We start from the raw sequence: 19,509 nt of genomic DNA, 5'->3' as shown, positions 1-19,509 counted from the left end.
TTATCCTTTGGCTGCCAGAGCGGTCCTGAGCAACCGAGCATTGCTGGCTTCTCCAAGTGTCTGAACATCTTCATCTGGAGCTGGAAGGGCTCAGCCTCACTGAAGAGGACCTCAGTGTTGCAAGACTGAGCTCATTTGTGTGCTGTTTCTAACTGCCATGTAGGTCTGCAGAAAGAGAAACAACAGTGTCCCGTTCTCGGATGGATCCCATTTAAGGGAAGAATTCAGACTTGTGAGAACAACCACAGCTCGGACATGTGGCTGGTTGAAATACAGCCATTTTCCATTAGGGGAGGCTGGAACTACAAAAGATGAACATGTTTGTTTTTCATTTCATAGATACTTTATTAGGGATTTAATTTTACTACGGTACATGCTTAGGGCAGGCTGTAGATTTGAAGAATTTTTGTTGTTGATATTTTTAATGTTCACAAATTAAGAGAGTGGCTGATTTCTGCCCCAGTTCATTAGAAGCAGAGCAGTAGATCCATCAGTGTGCTGACCCTCCGCTCCCACCTCCTCTGCCCTATACTGGGAATGGTAATCTGGCTACAACAAGAGAACAGCTACAGGGAAATGCCTCCATATTCGGGAATTTAGAGAAAACTCACACCCATAATTGCTGATGCTCAGGTTACTGTGCACATCACTAACATCTCCCTTTTCCAGTAGTTGCTACCACAGTTTCAAGGAAGCACAAAGAAGTCTGCTCAGAGCCATAGACATATGGCAGAGACATATGAAAAGTACAATGGGAACAACTTCATAACACAACCACCTCCACCTGCCTTGGCCAAAACTCCTTGAAAGTGCAGCTGGAACATTTGGAGGCTTAATGAGCATTTCATCAGCTTCTCAAACCTTTTGGGGTTTTTTGCTTTCTTTTTACAGCTTGTAAGTTTAAGTGATGTATCTAGCAAAAGTACATTGTTATCTGTGCAAAACTCAGGGCAGATACACGAAGAAACAGAAAGCAGCTATGTGCTCCTCTTGTTGCCCAGTAGTCCTCGTAGGCCTGAGCTGCCTCACTGTCTCACCTTCTAAATTGTGAATGACTGTACCACATTGCTGTCATGGCTGTGGTAATCCTACTGAAACAAACCTCATTTAACAAGAAATAAAAAGGTCATAATGAAAAGTGAAAAGGCCCCTAGATGTATCAGCTGCAATATATGCCCCTGGCAGGCTGCCTGTTTTAGGAATTTCATGGAGGGAGGCATTGTTCTATAAAACTTGAGAATGTGAACATCATTGTCATCCACAACTGCAGGGACAAGGAAATTGATGCTTTTTTCCTTTGTCTGAACATGGAAATAGTTTTGCCTGCTTTAGCTGAATGGATGTGAGCTGTTCCCTCCACAGAGCTTGCATGGAACAGCAATAAAAGGTGCTGGAAATATAATCTGGTTCTGGACAATAATAAGCAAGATATCGGAAAGAAAGTGGGGATGCCTGCTTATCTACTGTACTGCTGCTTCTGAAAACAGAGCCAAATACTGTGGGGAAATTCATGCTCTTGCATTTGCAGGACTGAGTTCTGGGCAAAGTCTCTGTGAGCAGAATGTGTTGATCTATTTTAGCTGTTAAGTAACAGATTGTGTTTTAAAGAAATTTTTCTTCTTGTGTTTTAAAGACATTTCTCTTCATATTGACCTCTGCTGTGACAATATATTATGCCCTTCAAAATGTCATGCCAGTGAATTGTATGAGATCTGATCTGGTAAAAATCCAATGATTTTTTTTATCCTGAGAAGACTAAAAGTATGTTGTAGGTAAAATGTGAATGACTAGGCACATAACTGCCTCTTTCTGGAGCACATCTGAGAAAGTGTGAACATGCCTTGTTTTCAGCATGTTTGCAAGAAGTGACAAAACTACATATTTGCTGTCCATCCTGAGAGACCCTAGGCCATAGAACAGCCGACAGCTGGGAAGTCATAATTTAAGGCCTAACATTGCCATCTACAAAATAAAATTCAGCTCCAAAATGCAGATGAACTTTAGAATGGTATACAGAAGAGCTGTAAACTAGACTGTTTTCAGTCATCTGAAATTACACAGGTTAACTCAGCAAGGACTAAGTAAAATCTAAAAAGAGAAATTAGGAAAAACTCTCTAAGAGTTTCTCTTTTAACCAGGTCTAGAAATCTTCTCCAACTCTGTCAAGTGGAGCTTGATCCAGAAGGCAAGATATGTCCTTAGACACTGAGAATAATAAAGAATGTATTCTGTATGTTTAAATATCTCAACTTCTATATCTGCAATACTGATAGCCTTCAGCAGGAGTTTGTGGGTGCTCAGCAGGTGCTCAGCTTTCAGGCAGGAGTTTGTGGGTGCTCAGCAGGTGCTCAGCTTTCAGGCTTTTGCCTTGTGTGTTTAATTATAAAAGCAGTGGAAGAGTTTTGTATATAGAAACAGCAGGTCATTCATATTAGAATAACTTAGACCTAAAGATGTCTTAGTATAACTGACAGCTGGGACACAATAGCTCTACCTCAGGCAGCTGACGTGAAAAGGCTTTGTTATTGAACAGCATCCTGACACCAGTTGGGGGAAAAGAAGAGAATTAGCTTGCCACAAAACAGTGTAAACATCGAAATAAATGCAGTGCAAATAATAAGGAAATCTGGGAAGTCTGCCAATGTAATGCTGGTCGACTTGGCTAGTAAGAACAGAGTTAATCCTTGGGACACTCTTCATTGCCCAGAATTAGTTTGGATCTATGAAGCCCTGAAATATTCATTGTTTCTGCTAAAGCTGTTTTATGAAATGATGACCTAGAGTCCTCATAATCCACTAACACATTTACTTGTTATATGCTTTTACTGCACTCTCCTGCAGACGTTGCTGTTTCCAATTAGAGATGTAACTCCTACCACTGGCTGTTAATAACTATTTTGCCTTGAGACATATCTTATTTGCTAACTGAAAAAGGCAGGTTAATGGTGTCTGCACTATAGTATATTATTAGAAGTGAGTTTGTGAAGTAAACTCCCAGTGACTCTAATCTCAGGAATGCTGACTCCTCCTGAGGTCAGTAATTGGGTATTTTGGAATTTGCCATAGCAGCAGGCCTAAGCCTGTCTTCAGTCCCCTTTGAAATTCGGACCCTGAGGTCAGCAAAATAATTGGTTCATTTGAACAGAAAATCAGAAAGTGAAGGGTCCACTTTTCCCCTAGTGTCTAACTTCCAATTCACCAAACAGATTTTGAGATGTTCCTCTCTCCTTTAGATAACACAACAAAGTCAGGCACTGTCCAGTTTAATTTCCACAGAGCTCCTTGCCACTTTGCACTCCCTGCCTGAAGCTCTTAAGTCTTCGGTTTGTCATGAATCCCAGACAGCTAGCGGAGCAAAGCATGGTTACTCTCTCTATGTACACCAGAAACACTTTTTGCTTTCACTGTTTGACCATTACAACAGCACAAGATCTATTTCAGCCTTTTCCTTTCAGTTTTCATCCAGTTTTGTATAGTCAAAAGTTCTTCCTATTGCCCTCAAAGTGTAGCTTTGATGGCCTCAACGGCTTGCTTTTGAACTGCCCTACGGCTTTGGTCTCAAGGTCTTTATTATGAAGGAATTTGGCTATAATTTTTGATCAGTAGTCATCCTGTTTCTCCAAACTGTGTTTGAAATGAGAGTTGCTTATCCATATTCACTGCCCTATGCTCTTTGACATCTGTTACCAAGTAAATCTTTAGGGTTGATGATGTCAACAAAATAGTAGAACAAGGCCAGGATAAGTGAAGACTTCAGTGTATCCTTCACTAATGAAAACACTAAATATAGTTGAACTTGCTTTGAACAACACAACCTAAGTAAGCTATAATCATCCCTTATCTCAAATGGAAAAAAAAACCAAACGTGCAGGATAAACACTGTGGAGTGGGAAACACACAGCAGTTTAGCTACTATTTCTGCAAAACTAAAAATATATGATCTTCCCGTCAGTAACTCAATGCACATGGTTGCTTTACAATTTCAAACATGTAACAATTGAATAAAGAGCACCAAATATGTGTGGTCCTGTCCAAAGGTCTTCCAAGGGAGAAAAGTGCTACATTGGATCTAGGTAGCGTTATGATTACCAGCACTCCAGAGCAGAGATACTCCCAGTATAGCTCATGTTAACAGTAGATGCCAGATCAGGTTCCCACCAACAACCAGGCTGTGCTTGGAAAAGGTTGGAAATTATCAGGAATGAGTTTTGAGTCCTTGATCTGAGTTAAACCAGAACACTAGTTTATACAAATTTTTTGGACTAATTTTAATAAAGTAATAATAATAATAGTTTATGCTTGTAAGGACAAATTTTGAAATTCTGGCTTGATTTTTGCTCAGATCTCTTTGAGAAAAAAATCTTTTGTGTTTTCTGTACCTTAGTTATTTTCACTTTTTTTCCCCTCTTTTTTCTTTTTTGCCTTAAGGTGGTTTTCATTACTAATGTCATCTTTGTAAACTATAAATGCTTCCCTGCTGAAAGGAATGAAAAACGATTTTGCAAGTGGGAATGCCATGAGCAGGGACAGACACTGGAATTTTTCCCATATTTTTCTCATTTGCCATTGTTTTTTGTTTGGTTTTTTTTTCCTGTGTTACTTATGACTTAAATTTTCATTTTCCAAGAAGTTCTGTAAGTTTTTATTCCTGCCAGATTCTGTTCTGGTCAACAACGGAGTCTGAATCAGGATTGTGGATTCTCTGCAGTCTTCACCACCCACACTTTATATGCTTTGTGATGATGACAATGTCTATTTTGAATTGTTAAGCACCTCAAATTATACAGAATATAAGGCTAAAATTATGGAGCCTTTGCATACTTCTTAGGTCATTTTAGAAAGGATATTAAAAACCAGCCTGTTCCTAAAAACACTTATGTTCTTCCAAGCATTACTACTAATAAAGAAAGGTATTACAATGCAACTATAATACCAATTGTTTTCTTTGTCGCTAAGATTCCTGGCTCTCTATACTCTGCTGTGCATTTCTTCTTTGAAGCCTGGTAATTCAATCAAAAAAAAGGAGCCAGATTGTGGATCTATGAAGAAGAAAGCAACCCCACAGCAGGTGGGGTTTTCACAGGAATGCCTATAAAATCCTCACTACTGAAAGCAACAACAGGATACCCAAATTGCCCAGTGCTGGAGATTTGTTATGGCAGTCAGCTCTCTGTCAATACAACAGGGAATCGGCTACATAACAGAAACAAAAATCCAGAGGATGTTTGCTAGGCACCAAACTGCTGATTTACTGTTTCTACCTGTGGGTTCTGACTCTGAAAGTGAATTGCATCTGGCACAATTTGGGGGGCTGGGGACAAGGTTGCTGTTACAACATACTGCTCCCACACCAGTACAGTGACCAGGCTGGCTCATGCCACACAGATTAACTGGAAGCCAATCGATTTTATGTTGGCTGACAGCTTTCCAAGGGGTTACTTTGACAGCCTGGGATTGCTAAGGAAGAATAGAGCCTGAAAATGCCCACCTCTCTCAGACAAGTTCCCACTGTGGGTGACTGGGTAGGGGCTGGTATGGTGACAGTACCATGAAGCGATCAAATTCTGCGGTCAGAGCTAGTGGTTTTCTGATGCTTTTTGTGCCTAGCAAGCTGCATAAATCAGCCAAAGGGGAGGCAGGACCTGCCTCATGGGAGGAGTGACCACAGAAGATGGTCTGGGGAAAAGATGACTTCCACACTTGGGGTCTGCCAAAGCTTTCCACGTAAAAAGTGAAAAGCAAACAGAAATGTACCCAGACCTGCTGGATGCTATTGGTTACCATCATTCCTGACTCCTGCAGTGTTAATGATTCCATGGACACTTTTTTCTGTCTGGCAATCTTTGCCTTGGCTCCTTTTCGGAAATAAATCCTTTGTTCTTAACTCCTCTGTTTCTGTGTTGGTTCAACTAAGATTTCTGTGGGAAAGTTTGAGATTTTATTTTATTTCACTGGCAATGTTTCACCTTTTCCCCTGCCCCCTCCTCATTTTTTTGGACAGATTTCATTTCCCAAACAGATGTCTCTCGTTTCTGAAAACAACATCTACATACTCAAGATTTCTTTCTTTTCCTCTACTTCTCACTCTTTTTCTCTCTTCTTCTTTCTTGCTTTCTTTCTAATCTAAATCTCTGTGAATGTTTCACAACTCTGTTCTGAAAAACTACTTTGTAAATTATGATTTACAATGTCTTTTCTACCACTCCATGCCTGCAAACATACACACCAGAGCCCCTGAAGGCTGGATATGCATGTAACAGCGTAATAACAGAGCTTCTACATAATCATCCGCATAGGCAATTAGGGTATGTATGCATACAGATGCCCAGCAACAGGTGCATAGGCATATTCCTTACATCCAGAGCCTGAGACTTTGGACCGTTCCAGTGAGAGGCTGGCAAGCTGCAGGGCCCTGCTGCTGCTTGGGAAGCAGATGGTACAAGCTGAACAACTGTACTTATGAGGAACACTGCTTCAGCGTTTGGTACAGCCCAGCCTTCGTGCTGCCCTACATATGCACGTGATGGGCCAAACTGGGCAGGCAGAAAGAATTTAACTTTTGTCGTAGGATGTGGAGGTGTATGGTTGCTGACAGTCCACACACAAAGTACTTTGCAGCCCATTTTTTTACCCTACAACCAGTTAGCAGCTGTGCCCAAGAGAATGACTCCCTGTGACACATAGCCAGGGATGTAAGTGCCCATATTTTGAGATACTCGAGTGTTTTTTTAGTTAGAACAATTCCAGGTCAGATTTTCAAAGCTGAACTTTGAGTATTGATCTCCTCTTCAATTCATGTCCTTGATATCAATAGGCCTTGGGTTTCTTGAGATGTGCTAGGTACCTAAGTGACACTGAGGATCTGTGAAATACAAGCAAAACCAAGACCTCGCATAGACAGCTAGCAAGGTCTTGGTTATGCTCATATTTTGCATATGGACCAGGAGAGCTGAGGCCTGGACTCCTACACAGGAGCACTGCTAGCGGAGGCACTTCAAGTCTGGCTTCCCCAGTGCTAAGTTGCACAAACACATGCTTGGCACTGAACTCATTAACAAACGAGGGCAACAGAATCTTTGAATGTTTCTGGGCTCTCCAGAGCCTTTGAACCTGGCTGGGGTGGCAAGGGCATGAGCAGCACTCTTTGGCTGGGAACTCTGGGCCAGGCATGGCAAGGAGGACTCCTGTCTATCTCAAAGATTGTAACCTGGGTACACATTTACAAAAAGCCATCCACATCCTTCCTTCTAACCTGTAGGTGTCATTGGCAAACTTGAGGTTGGTCAGTTTTGGCCAGATACTTAAACCCTCTCCTTGTAGGCTCATAAGTATCTGCACAGTGCCACAAAGATAAAGACATATTCTGTGCATATGGGATTTGTAGGAACATGAATGTATTATGGAAAGAAGCCTTCATTGGCTTCATGGCCCATTTCTGGTGCCCAACTTATTTTTGAGCTACTGAAGTCATGGCAGGCCTAAGGAGAAGAGTCATGTGTCTATCACTGAGGAAAACCAGTTCCATCTGTCCCACACGTCCCCCTCATCATGTGCCTGGTTTCCCACAGGCAGCACTGCCTTGGGATGTCAAGGAAAAGGGAAGGAGAAACAGAAGTCGGCTTTTATTTAAACCTACTTAAAAGAGAGAATACATTTAGGTGACCTATTCTGAAGCTGTTTAAGTCCATTCCAAGAGGTTGACTGCACAGCTTGTGTAGAAAGCAGCTGCCAACTTTTCTTACTTTTATTCCCTCCCCTTATCAAATCTTTTCATAATCTGTAGCCAGAGTGCAAGGATGCCACCTCACACTTATTTCAAGGTTTGTCCTTTGGATATTGAAAACAGCTGCCTGCCTCTGCCTAAGGAGCAGAGCAAAGCCTGCCCAGCAAATGGGAAAAGCAAGCAACAAAATCTCTATGGAGCTGATAGCTGGAGTGAGAGTGTATGTTTATAGCATAGTAACAAGCTCACGTTGGGTCCCGTTTTTTTCTCCAGTTAGGTCCGTCTTCCAATGCAACGCAAATGCACACACAAAAACTAGGAAGTGCTCTGTGCAGTGTACTAAAAACCATTTAGTAAGAGCAAATAAGAAGATTAGTCTCTCCTCTTAATCCTAGCATCTATTTCCCTATGTTTCCGCGTGAGAATCAACATGTCAGCACAATGTCAGCAAAACTGCTTTAACTGAATGATACAGTTATGCAGGAAGGGGAGAAAAGCAGTATGTCGCTTCTTCAATTCTATGCAGTCCACCAGCATGTGCCAAAGTGCCTTGGAAAGGCCCAAGAAATCAAATAGGCTTCAGCACATTGCAGGACTGGGACACAACACACTGTGTAATCGTAGCTGTATAAGCACATTTTGACCCTTTCTGAGACACTTTAGATTAACTAAGCTCCCATTCTTATCAGCACTATTTTGTAAAATCAGGCTGCAATACTTCTGGCAGATTTTCATCAGCTCTCTGTAGACACAAAAGGATGAGCAAGGTTGCCTTGCATTGGTGTTAAAGCATTTTCATAGACAGAACCAAATTTTTCAAATACAACTGAGGCTTTCTTTATTTTATCAGTAGAAGAACAATCAGGGCTATAGAGGCATATGTGTAGTGTGGGAACTGAGTGTGCAATTTACTCCAAGTCAGACATCAGCCCCCAGCTAGTTTGTCACCACGGAACTGTGGGACTCAGTTCTCTGTACAGCCGGAGAGCACGATCATTATACACAAGAGAGCGTTTGGGCTGACCCTAAGTAATCCTTAAACTTTGTATAGCTGCACATGGGTGGAATTGACTATATAAGTGTAATTGCAGAAGAAAAAATAATTGGCCAAAAATCAGTCAAAATTAAATATATCAGTTCATTGGGTTCCTTGGCTTATAGAAAGAAGAAAATGTTCCTGGAAACAGGGAGTCACTTTGATACTCTGTTGTTCGTGACTTGGAATTGCCTTCTGAAATACTGGGTACAGCCCAATCCGCAGAGCTTTCATGAGTCTAATGTATGAATCCGCATCATCCCTAAGTTTATGAGGGACTCATAATGTTGTACATTAGCATGTACAACAGCTTTCACAAGTCCTGTAGACAAAATAAGAAAAGTAAATGCGTTACTCATACTTTTTTTTTTTTCCCAGAAGAAAAAATGTGGAATTTATGTCAGCTGTGTTCAGGTGGTGATCACTGAAATAGATTTCTGTCACAAAAAAAAGTTCTGGACATCTTCTCCATGCTGGATAAGGCTACTGAAGTTGTAGGTCCTCTGAGGAAAAAAAATCAGGGTGTGTCCTGAGGGTGGGAATGATGCATGCAATGGCAGGAAGAGCATCCAAAAATATATTTACCAGAAAAGGGGAAAACAAAAATATATAGAAGACAGGAAGAGTGTCCAATTGGAACAGCACTGTCAGTGGGGACTCTGCTGGTCTAACACATAACAGAGCTGTAGGCACGAGGCTCTCTGCCTCTTCATTTTTATTTGGAAAAGAAAAGATGCCTGTTGCCAGGATCATCAGAGATCATTATTCTTCATTAAAGGCATGAGACCTTGGAAAAACCTGCCCAGCTCATTTTTTAAAAACAAAAACAAATAAGCCCTGCAAGTGCCTAAAGGGAGGATAAGGTTACTTATTGTTGCTTAAAAATTCATTTGGTGCCACGTCAAAGCAGCAGTAGGTATATTTTAAAGTGACAGGTCTAAAAAATATTGTTCTTGCTCCCACCTGCCCCTGAACTCTCTCCACTCCAAAAGAAGCATTCTCTGTTGGTCCCCAATTAGTGAGCTGGAGTATTTAAAATTCAAACAAGGACCTTCTTCTCCCTCTCATACTCATTAGCTCACTCCAGCCCTCCTTAGTCAAGGAATTTTCTAAAGAGTCCATTTAGGAGTGCTAATAATAGTAATTAGAGGTCGAGAAACCATCTTGAAACTTGACCCAAATTTTCACCCAAAACTTGAAATGAACACAAACCCTTTCTGAGTTTTGAAGGAGTTGGGAACTCCTTCAAAGAAGTTCATGACTTGGAAATTTTCTTTTTAAAATGTTGTTTCATTCCTGCATACCAAGCCCTTGAAAAATTATCTAAGCAGAAAGGCTGCTTTTTAGGAAACTTCTAGAAGCGTTTGTTGTGCTGTTCTTTTGCGCCTGCTCGAAATGCATGAAGTATTACTGAGCCTATTGTAAACCATGGGCCTCTTTTCTCCCTCATTCGCATTTATTCTATGCCAATGGGATGATATTAAATTACGTCCTGCACCTCCCAGGAGTCCAAGCTTTCTTTACGCTACCTTTTTAATGTCACAGATTCCAGGCTGCCCCAGTCTCCTGCAGATAGCAACAACAGCCCAGTAGCTGCTTTGATATACAGCTTTTCTGCACAGCTCAGTGTGTTCCAGTCTGTAGCTCAAATCAGTTAAAGCAGCGAGTGGCCCAGCCATTCCTCTTTCTTTCACGATAGAACATTCAGCTGTGCATCGCCAGTGCTCAGCTAGGGTGGCTACTGCAGCCTCTATGCACAGGACAGATGCAAAAAGCCATACTAAGAGCTAAATTCTGGTTCACTGGCTTCAGCAGAAGTTACTCCTGGATCCTGGGGCAAATAAAAGAGCAGTAAGGTCCAATGCTTCTAGTGATGGTTTTGCACCATCCACAACTGTCTTTCTCATTTGTCTGTCTTCAAGTAAACAGGGTATCTCCAGAAAGAGATAAGAATCAAGCCTTAACCGGGGAACACATAGTCTTTTCAGCACTCAGAGAAAACTGAGCCTTCTATAACTGGATTTACATGAGAATAATTTAGATCTTGAACTACACACTGACCTTCTACAAATATTACTAACCTTTTTTAGCTATAATGCAAGCACTGGGTCTCCTTATGACCTTTCACTGCCTGAATAGTTTGTCTTATAAGTCTTATTTTATGGCCATTCCTTAAAGCTTCTAAAAATTTATTATATATTTTCAATTCTGGCAGATTACTCTGGAGCAAAAGGATTCTATATCTTGCAAAGGACTTTTAAAGTCATTGACATGTTTTGCCTTGTAATTTGGGTAAAATAAGAACAGTTTTGAACCTTCAGCTGCAGTTCAAACCTGAACCAAAGTTTGTTTGAGATTCATAACACCTTGAACAACTTTACATGTGATTCATTATCAGAAGCAGACCTGGTCCAAATTTGGAATTTCTTACTGCAAGGATATTGTAATATTTGGGTTTGTCCTGAACTGAAACAAAATGTCAAAATGGCAAAACAATGTACAGAATGAAAAGTGGAGAAAAGACTGATTCAGAAATATCAAAACATTTCATTTTGAAAATGTCAAAAAAATTGTTCTGGAAATGTCTAAATGTTTCATTTAAGAATTTATCATCCAGATGGAACATTTCAGCATTCTTAAACCCAAATAATTCATATCTGGCTGGGCTTACCCAGGCCTCTTTGTATCAAATATGATTACTTGTTGGAAAGAAAGCTGTTGCTTCTAAATGGTGCATGAACTATGTGCTCTTTTAAAAAGATCCTGTTTATACTCAGATTATGTGAACATCTTTTCTTTCAGTATCTAGTCACAAAATGTTTCTATTATGTAGATTCTCAGATAAGGTGTGCCTCCTGGTAAAAAAGAGAAGGAAAACTAAATCATCAACTATGTAAAAACGCAAAAAATGTAGCTGTAGCTGGGTTTTGTTTACTAATGCATACTATTTAAGAAGCACTGGGATTCCAGCATGTCTGTGATTAAAGCTGATGAAAGTTTAGAGCAAGAATAGAAGAAGCTTTACAGAGAACCATCTAAGTTTTATACAGGTTTTGCAAAGCATTTCTGAAAATGTTATTCTTCAAAGCATATAATATATGCAGATGTATATGCATGCAGTGTAAACTCGCCCTGCCTTTCCTCTTCTCATTTCCCTTGCTGCTCTAAAAAATTATTTATGATGGGGTCAGATTACATTAAATTGCATTTGTACTACATTTCTGTAGTATTGGACCATGCTTCCATAAGTATTTTTTGAAGACAATGCCTTTTTCTCAGAGACTATAATGGGATATTGACTTGAAGATCTTTTTTTGGACAATAGCTTTTTGATTAAAAGTGCCTTTTCATTAAAAAATTTAATGTCTTTACGAATTCTTTAACTAAGGCAATTTTTAATTACTGAGCAGGTTTTTATTTTTCAAATATCCCTTGTACAGTCAATATGATCTCTGCCTTAGCACCAGATATTAGTGCTTTAAGTAATAAACTCCCAACTTGCTGCCAGATTGATATTATTCCTCTAGGTTTTAGAGGGAAAAAAAAAATAGAGATTCGATTCGTTGATTGATTTCTTTATCAGATACCATTGCAAAAACCATACTTGAAATCTTCTAACTGCATAATGGATGACATGAATGTTAAGAGTAAGCAAGCCCGGGATCAGCTGCAATTAGTGTGTGTTTTACACATAGTTCCAACCTTAAATGAATAATATCCTGCCTCGACATATTACTTCCACTAAAACCAATAGCAGTTTGGGTTTTGTGAGGCCACACACTTGCAAAAGTCATGAAAATATTCTGTCTAAACAAGAATCTCAACAAGAATTATTCATGGCAGATAATAGTAAATTCATATTTTCCCTGCCATCTTGAAGAGCTGTTCTACAAAGACAGACAGGAAGCTTGATTAATGCAATTTTTATGCAATAATCAAGAAAATCTGAATGTTAGTAAGCCACCCCTGGTCTCCCACAATTGATTTCCCTCTCATTTGCATTGCTGCAAATCAAGAGCTACTCCACTGCACTCAACAGAAGTATAAAATCAGGGCAAGGTGAATCAGGCTGTGGGTAACCCATGCTTTGCAGCATACAGACTTCACAGCCTTATAACCAGTTTGTAAGATTTATTAGACTTTGAGGGGTAGGCTGTGGACAAACTAAGCTTTGAGCACAAGACAGCATGCACTTGACCCACTGTAACTGCACTCAGTAACATCTTTGCCGATCAGCAGTCCCTGACTGAACATACAGCCCTAATCCTGTTGGCCAACAGAAGATGTACTTTTATCTCACAGTGTGAGTATCACGTACTGGTCTGCATAGCCAAAAAGGTTTGTGTAAAAGCTTTTTTAGTTTCATATGTTCAGTCCCACATCCCAAATCAAGCCCATAATTATAAGGTATCAAAATCTTGAGTTCTTGTCCTTTTTTCAGATTTTTTTTTAATTTGGTATCATTATAGCATCTAGTTTAGAACAGTAGGATGGGAATGAGGAATAGGATCAAATGGTACCTGCCAGTGCCTGCTTGCTTCTGCCAGTGCCCTGGAGCCTACTGGGTGCACAAAGGCCTCTGCTTTCAGCCATGTAGCTACTGCAGTGGGCTAACTCACTAACTTCAGTATAGCCAACAAATGTCAAAGCATCTCCTGATTTTATACATCAAGCTCTCTGGCACTGTGGCTATATTTGCATGGCTTCTGATCTTTATCAGGGGTTGTATAAACAGCAAATGGCAGTCGTGATTGCAAGTGGTGTGACCCATGATTCTTGAACCCTGGGACTGGCACGTACAGCTACCCCATGGATTCCCCTCAGAGCAAGGACAGATAAAGGCTGACTGTGATACAGTATTAGAAATCCTGCTATATATCCAAGCTCTATGGGTCTGACTAACAATGAGCAAATAGGGGTATTTATTCCAGCAGCTGAGGCGTAGACAATTTGGATGATATGGGAATGAATTAGCTGAGTAACTCTCAGCCTTACGTTTTCACTCCTTCTGAGGTACATACTCTCCCACTCTCCCTACCATGCCTGTCCCAGACATAATTATCTTCTCTAAAGATTCACGAGGGTCTGTGTGCAGAATTGACAGCAGAGAGGAAATACCAACTGCACAAACATGAAGCCAGGGCAGTTTTGAACATTTTGAATATGTTAAGGCCAGCAGCATCCTCATTAAACTCTGATTAGCAAGTGGACTTGATCCAGGCTAATTCACAGCTGAATGGGATTTTTCTTTTTTTTTTTTTTTTTTTCACTGCTAGTTTATCAGAGGTAGGCAATTAAGAGCTCACACACCTCCGGGTCTTGTAGTTTTTTTGAAGCAGGGATCTCATACCAGCCTTGCAATAAAGCCTTATTGTCCTTGGGACAATATTCTCCACTAATCTCACTTCTGGCAATTTACTTTTTCTTGCTGAGCAGATTTAGAAACAAAAAACCTTGAAAGGGCATGGGAGGAGGAATACTCTAGGGCTATCTAATCCCATCCCCAAAGTGGGAGTTTTCCATTCAGCTTCTCTTTTAATGAGCACTGGATAAATAAACTTTTACTGCAACACTACTTTGATTCAAGAGGCCTATGAGGACCCAATTATGCATCCAGTGGGAGCGGGGTGGCGGTCTGGTTTTCAAAGCAAATGCAATGTAGCAACACAGGCCCCTTGTAATTATGGCTTCCCTACAAATTTATAAACCCAGAGGTGAGCTTTGCTTTGGTTGATTGTTTAAATGCAATTATTACCTTTCTTTCACTTTCAACTTGTTAATAAAGCTTTCCCAAATGCAGTGCTTGGAGTTATTCTTCCTGAGCCCTAAGATCCCAAAGGTTTAAGTGGAAACCAATCGTCTGCTTCACTGAAAGAGACATAGTCAGGTCCGGTCAAAGATTAGCTGAGGAGCCAATATGTTTGACAGACACACTGAGGGGGCCACATCATATTTTCCACCTGAGAAAGAGAGAGGGAGAGGTAGACAGAAGGAAGCTAAAGAAGGAGACAAGGAGTGACTCAGAGAACAGAAAGGAAGAAACACTAATTGAACAGCAGCCTGGCTCATGGGAAGCACCCTGTTTATGTCATTTGTCTTCCTTTGCAGCTTTCAATGTTGTACTCAGAGCACTAAGGTGTGTTTTCCTCTAAAGTGCATGGAGATTTGTCTACAACCTAATCCTGTTTAAAAAAAGGAGGGGGGACAGGTGTGCTCAATGACACTTTTTGCAGTCCTGGTCTCCCAAAAGCCCATGTTCAGTGGGTCACAAGGAAAAGGGCTCCCTTCCCACTTCTAGGCTCCCCAGGTGGATGGGAGCAGTGAAGCAAGTGTGGCTATGACATGTAGGTGGAGGCATGGGATATATTGCATTGCATGTATGTCCAGCTTGAGGGAACCAAGACAGTTACTTTAGCTCCTTGTATTACAAGGACACGTCAAAGTTTTTATGGATACTGACATATATGAGAGTTTCATGCTTAAATTTATATTAATATATAATGTGCTTTACATATGATATAAATACAGTCTACATGTGCTATAAGTACATCATAATATGCTTTACTTATTGAAGCTATATGAGATGATATATTATATACACAAGTAATATGACATAACCAGTTTCATATAATTCAAGCACATTAGCCTGACATATGTAGAGCTGAGTTAGAAAAATCATTTATTTGTTGAAAATGCAGTTTCTTAGCATGGCAACCATTCATGACTTAGTCCTTGTGGTGATTTGTGGGATTTGCAAAGGTATACTTTTTCAATTGCTGTTGATGTTAATGGAGTTATGATATTGCAGTCTATTTTAATGCCTCTATCAAGAGCTTGCATTATACATTACATCACTCCCAGAACAGATACAGTGAAGATCCACTGGACTAACAGAAAGACATGCTATGGAAAAGAGAAGCAATCACCCTTCCTCCTGTACAGAGGAAGAATTTTGCAAAAGGCAAGTCATGAAGCACAAGATGAGCTAAAGCCAGACAATCTCACACAGTCATACAAGATGTTACCTGCAAGAAAAAGGGAATGGAGAGGCTCAGAGAATGGCTTTGCACTGGAAACAGCAAAGCAAGGTGGACAAGACAAATCATGGTTCAGAGCATGTGGTATGAGCTGTACTGAGGACTGCAGCTTGACCCCATGACATATACTGGTTTAGAGCAGCAAGGGAACTGGAAAGGGAAAGACAGGGGGAGTTTATACTGCATATACATGCATCTGCATATATTTAATCCTGTAAAAAATAATGTTTTCAGAAATGCCCTGTGTGTATGCACATAGGTATTCATGTGTGTCCAAGTCTACTCTTTCATCAAGTGTCTCTCAAAGGTTAAACAGTATGTAAAATACTACAGGAGATTTCTGAAGGGGTGTTTTTTCACTGTGTCAGAGTTTGAGGATTCACCATTAGTCTCAGGAAGACAGCAAGCTGAAACTGTAAGTCATAGTTCCCAGGAAATTATGCTATATAGTGGACTTCTGTGCCCAAGTATATTTGTAGAGACCCCAGCCAGGAGCTGCTTCTGGACTCCTTTCAGACTCCAGGGGCTTAAAGCATATGGCATCTAGCAGATCTGGAAGCCAAGCACAAAAAGAGTGGTTATCTGAAAAAGAGCGACACTTCTACTAGCTCTGCAGCAGAACAGTTCCTGCTGAATGACTTTGATTCTTCAGAAAAAGAAAAAAAAGAAAGAAAGAAAAAGAAAAAAAAAAACCAACAAACAAACCAAAACAAACCAAAAACAAACAGAAAAAAATTTGCAAGTGATTATTTAAAATCTCCAAAACATTTCAGTTTAGGAATTCACATGGAGACACAGATTCATGCTCTAGTCACAACATTGCAGAAAGGAAGCTGCTCTGTGCCCACAGGAGGTGATTCAGATACCTTCTCTCTGATTTGCAAGCAATACTTAATTTTCAAGAATAAGCTGCAGCATATCCTCATACTGTACTGGATTCCCTCAATAAGTGTGTGAAAGGTGTCCATCTCTCCAGGTAGGGTCCCTAGCCACCAATGCATGGTGTCATTCTTTCTTTCTCTTGCCTAATGGAATAACAAGGGCATGAGAAGAGCCTGAGGTTACAGCCGGTTTCCTGCCCTTGTCGCTTTAGGTGAACACTGGAATAACAGCAGCTTGTTTTCTAATGTGTTTTCTTTGTTTCTAACAGTAAGAGATAAAATCTCTTAAGAGGTGCAAGCTTGACTGCAGTTAACAGCTATAGACAGTAGAATAGGGGCACAGGCATCCTTTCCTGAAACTCAGGTTGGCTTCTAGATGAGTAAGACTCTGAATGTGAATAAAACTCAGCGCAATCAGGTGATAGGAAATTTCCACTGAACTGCTATTGAGGATTCAGGACAGTTGGCCAATTCAGTGTGTGTGGCTGCTTGAATGTGAAACTCCCCTAGGTTAAAAAACAATTGTTCCAAAATGCTGATCTGTCCTGTGGGCACCCATCTCAGAAGGACCTTACTCTTTTCTGACGTTTTCCATGATAGGAAACTACACAACACTATCATGAGCTATTACAACCTGGAAAAGCCTTAGCTTTCTAAAACACTGAGACAGAAGGGGGGAACTGTATGTATTCGGCATACTCTTTTTTCGTGACTGGCGGTAGAGACCACCCACCTGATCCTGGTCTGCAGTCCACTGACCATCCAAATTTCCTTTGTGAACCCAAAGTAAGCTTTACAGCCCCTTTGCCATGTTAAAAAAAAAAATCCAGCAACTGCTTTGTGCTACATGCAGCATTCCTTCAAGAATAAGATCTTCAGGGATTTGCCAAGTTCAGATTTTAATCAAATGTAATGTGACAAACTAAGAACTACCAGATGAGACCTGTTTCTCATCTTCTCCTTCTAAAAAGAGTTCACAAGCATCAGCCATGGGTTTGGCAAGGAAGATGGTGCATCTAGTGACTGGAGCTGAGCATGCTCATAGTCCCTGGCCTCTGGAGGATTCAGTATGTGCAGTTGATCTCTCACTGCTTCCACTTAGGTGTCTCAGTTTCTGATTTTGGTAGTGTGGTCAGTAACAGCAGTGTGGTCATCTTGTTCCTGCCCACACTGGATACCTGCAGGGTATCAGAGCTCAGCCCCTAGCTCAGCTAGGATAAGTTTGCTGGTAGAGTGATCTCTTTTTTTCAGTGGTCTCCTTTTAACTTCCAGAATCAGATTCACTGAATCAGATGATCCTTGCACACACCCAGATACAAACTTGTTAAAAAAAAATGTGAACATATAAATAAAAGTGCCTATTTATAGCCCAGTTATATAGCATATCAGTTAATATTTCCTTATTCTACTTGGGGCTCTCCCCCTTGCCTCCACCAGACTCCCTGAATCACTACATGGAAGAGTATCATCTGCCAACATCCAGTCTTACAATTTTAGTCTCTTTTGACATGAAACTCCAGCTTCAGTAGCCAAGATGCAGGAAGGTAAAGGCATGAATGTGCAGTAATACTCTGCATACTGTATTCACTCCTTTTACATGACATCAGATGTGATTAATTGTGAACTTCTGGTCAGAAAGCTGTGAGAAGGGGAGTAATTTACCTCAAGACGCAGCTATTACCATCCTCTTTTAGTCAAACTTCATTGTCTTTTCCTCCTAGGCTGGCTATCCACTGCTACTTTTTTCCCTCCTCCTCTAAGCTACACTGCTTTGTCATCAGCTCTGGGTCCCAGCTTCAGCAACAGCAGTGCCTCACAGGAACTGCTGAACCACGTCCACAGTAAGATCCCAGTGCTCAGAGGTGTGGTTAAACCAACTGTTAATCCAAATTAGATCATACTATCCCTGAACATTGGAAAGGAAAATAGTTTCTTAAAGTAAAAGCAAACCTATTTTTAGGGGATACTATACCTGATTAAAAAATTTTGCAACCAAAGATCCCCATGTTATTCAAATCCTTATGGCTGGTACAGGCAGTGTAACACCAGAAAGGATTCTGAGGGGAGAACTTCTTTCACCTTTGCAAAGAATGGAAAATGAAAGCACAAAAGCAAATGAAGCCTAAACTTTTTATGGGGTTCTGATGGCACTACAGTGCATCTTTAAGGGCCTGGCAGCCTATCAGCAGGTTCCTTAAACATGCAAAGTCAGTCTGATCACAGAATTTCATCCAGATTTGACATAGGCTGTTTTTTTTAAAATGTGAGCAACTGTGATTTAATTCATTAACCAGTTTGTCAAATCATGGTTGATCAGGGGTATACCAGGGAAAATTTGAAGTATGAAAGGTTACACATGCTCATTCTGCCTGTAAAATCAAAGACGAAACATACCCAAATAGAGAAGAGACAAGTTACACGGAGTGGAAAGGTTGGTTATTTTCCAAACCAGGTTACATGTGAAGTGCAGGAAGAGAAGGGTTCACCTTTGCTTTTGGAAATATCAAATCATGTCTAGCTATATGAAAATATTTTGGCCAGGTTAGTGGAAATAGTTTGAAATCACTTCTTTTTTTAAAGTCTCTACCATCTTTACTAACTGAAATCTTTCCAAATGCAGTATGCTTTCAAGAGCTAGAAGACCTTGAATAATAAATACTTCAGGAATGGGAACCTGCTTATTTAGAAAAAAAAAAAGAATGAGAAGATGCACTTCTTCCAAATTCCAGTAATAGTGGCCATATGCTGATTTAAATCTTCAGATTTCAGCCATCAGCCTTTACTCCTCAAATACAAAGGTGATGTGCTCCATGATGGCCAAGAGTAGTTAGA

General features: G+C 40.4%; 1 long non-coding RNA gene across 1 annotated transcript in view; it reads right to left on the bottom strand.

Annotated features, from left to right (window-relative positions):
• Nucleotides 1-19,509, bottom strand: part of LOC104832462 — a 102,486-nt gene that overhangs the window by 1,305 nt on the left and 81,672 nt on the right. The window lies entirely within an intron of this gene.

Source organism: Haliaeetus leucocephalus, unplaced genomic scaffold (assembly GCF_000737465.1).
Source record: "Haliaeetus leucocephalus isolate CR32 unplaced genomic scaffold, Haliaeetus_leucocephalus-4.0 Scaffold251, whole genome shotgun sequence".
Lineage (NCBI taxonomy): Eukaryota > Metazoa > Chordata > Aves > Accipitriformes > Accipitridae > Haliaeetus > Haliaeetus leucocephalus.
Note: the sequence above shows the minus strand (reverse complement) of the source record. Positions and strands in the feature narration are given on the sequence as shown.